Below are 3,053 nucleotides of genomic sequence, written 5' to 3' on the forward strand. Positions count from 1 at the left end.
AGTCCTCTTCACTTTCAGCGATCAAGGTTGTATCATCTGCATATCGCAGGTTGTTAATGAGTCTTCCTCCAATCCTGATGCCACGTTTTGCAATAGAAGTATGCAAAAGATTCCATGGCAGCACAGATCTGGAATGGTTCATTCCATTTGGAGGGATCCAAGGTTTCCTATAGCCTGTCAGGTTTCGAAGACTGAGATGCATTCATCCAGTAGATGTCAATGTAAAGCCAAACATTGCTTTCTATGCCCAGACATTATTGTGTAATCTGTAATCTGAGAGTGTTAGGACCAAACAAGCTCTAAAACCAGAAACTAAACCTGTTGCTGTTGGCTGGTTCTGACTCACAGTGACTCTCTGCAAGCTCTAGGATTCCTTTAAGGCCCACAGAGTATGATTTTATCAATTGAGGTTTTGTTTTTTTAATCTATAGCTTCGTATCTTGTAAGATCCAAACCTTTTAACCAAATTTCTGTCTTTGCTTAGCTAATAAAACAAGGAACTAGACATAAAAAGGTTTGCTTCCTCATTCGAGAGCTCTATGTGTCATCTCACTTGTACCCTTGTCATTGTTATGAAGCACACTTTAGTGTAAGGACCATCAAGTACAGCAATTATAGTCACAGTGTAAGAGTTGCCAAATACCTATTGTGCCATGAAATATTCAAAAAGTTTTCCAGTAGTAGTTTGGGAATTACTTTTTTTTTTAAATTATCTGTTTAATGGAAGAGAAAAAGAAACCAACCCACACACTTATCAAGAGGGAACTGATTAAATAGAGCTAGAGCACTCTGGATTTATTAAAAACAATAAGTGAATAAACACATGGTGGTTAAATATGGCATATATTGTTGGTAAGTGTCATTATGTCGTATCTGATTCTTAGTGTCTAGGTTTTCCAATGAGGGACTGGTGGGTTTCAATCACCAACCTTGCAGTTCAAACCAGCCTTGCAGTCCAGTGCATTATCCTGCAGCACCACACCAGTTTACTAGCATAAACATATTAACTGCTAGGTTAGGTTTATAGTATAATTTCATATGAAAGATACAAATATTTTTCTTTACACAAAGAAAATATTTTAATGAATCCAATTAACCTACTGTTGCAACTACGTGTGTGTGTAAGTGTGTGTGTTAAACTCTGCCAACTGCTTGAACTACATTTTCCCCTGTTGTTATCAAGTACCATCAAGTATATTTCTGACTCATAGCGACCCTGTAAAGGTTTCCGAGGCTGTAAATCTTTTACGGGAAAGAAAACCTCATGATATTTTCCTTTAGCCCTCATTAAAAAATTTAAGGCACAATATCCCTATTTTATTGATGACTTAAATTGACACTTACAGAAATTAAATATGTCGTCATCTTTTAAATAAGTGTGTGAGGGAAATTTAAAAAGTTCATGGGAAAATTGAATGAAAGTACAATGGGATTTTCCCACACAAATTTTCTGAAGCCCCCTCATATGTGTCACAGCTCCCTACCAGTCAAGTACAGAAAGGCCTGCTTCATAGAATCTCATCAGGGGATTCATGAAGTGGTATGTTTACCTAATGTGTGCCCTGCTAAAGCCTCTAAGCTCTCTGGAGTTAAACAGTAACTGAACATCAGCTATTCAATTTGTTCAGTACTCTTAATTGACATAAGGAAGCTAGGAAAATGGAGACTTAAAAAAAAGAACTAGCCAGCTAGAATCAAAATGAGTATTTCTTTGATCAAAACAATGAATATAGTAAAAATTTCATTCTCTTTTTACTCCATTTCCCCATCAACTTTTTCAAGACCCCTTGGACATACCAATGTGTCTATAAAGAAATATTTATGTCATTGATATTTACTACTATTGCAGTGAAGCAGAATGCAAACTTCTGTATCGGCATGGAGATAAAGGTAAGGTGATATTCTTTACAGTCTCAAACTAAGGACCTAGGATTTCAACTCACATCTCTGATACCTAACTATTCCTAGAATGTTATCAGTGAAACCTGTATAAATATATAAAAAAGACCACCCAGATAAAGGAGCTGTGTTTGAGAGCGTGTATATTCAATGTGACTTTGAAAAGTCTCTGAAATAGTGGGTACTCATTTAGACCACTGTAAGGAGTCCTGGTGTGGCACTGTAGGTTAATCTGTCCAACTGCAAAGCCATTTGAACTGCAAGGTCAGTGGTTCAAGCTTACCAGCTGTTCCTCAGAAACCCTGTACTGGGTCACTATGGGTCGGAACTGGCTGGACAGCACTTAATAACAACAACAAGGTTTTGTTTGTTTTTTAAAAATAAATTGACTCAATTTTCGCATCCTGCAACTTTAATGCATGTTCATCATGAGTGACATGTGATATAATCAAATTGTGTTCCTTTTTAATGTTCTTTGAGTTTGGGGAACAAATCGAAATCTTGAAAGGGTAAGATCAAGGTCATGAGGTGGATGAAATAAGGCTTTTCAGTAAATTTCTTATAGGATAGGCTTTGCTACCCTTGAAGAAAGAGCAGGTGTATTGTAACTTTCCTGGTCTTTTACTCACCAACGCAATTTTCAATTTTTAAAAACTTATTCATAATAAGGCTCCCCATGATCATCCTGTGTCCTTTGAGAAAATCTATTAAGATTACCCCTGTGGAGTTTCCAAAAACAGCTACCAGTAACGCCTGAGCTGATCTCTCTGACTTGAGTTTAACTGGCCATGCAAAAGGTTTTTTCTTTTTTTCCTTTTTAAGGTTTTTATTGTGGATTGAGTGAAACTTTACAGGGCAGACCATCAGTATTTCATTCAACAAATCATATATCTTGTTTCATTACAATGATTATAATCCCCTCCATGTACCAACAATGAACAGTATTTCTCTTTATTCACTCTGGCTAAAAAAAAAAACCACCAAAAAACATTCATACATATATAAGAATTTACACCTCTAAAGGGTACATTCTGCAAGTCTGCCTCCTGGCCACAAGCTCTTAGTCCCTCTCTTCCCATGAATCTAGAGTCCTCAGCCGCTCCCCCTTTCTATAACCCCATCTTTGCCTCTGTCTCTGGAGTCGCTGCTTCTCT

The sequence above is a fragment of the Chrysochloris asiatica genome, unplaced genomic scaffold, assembly GCF_000296735.1.
Source record: "Chrysochloris asiatica unplaced genomic scaffold, ChrAsi1.0 scaffold00010, whole genome shotgun sequence".
NCBI classification, from domain to species: domain Eukaryota; kingdom Metazoa; phylum Chordata; class Mammalia; order Afrosoricida; family Chrysochloridae; genus Chrysochloris; species Chrysochloris asiatica.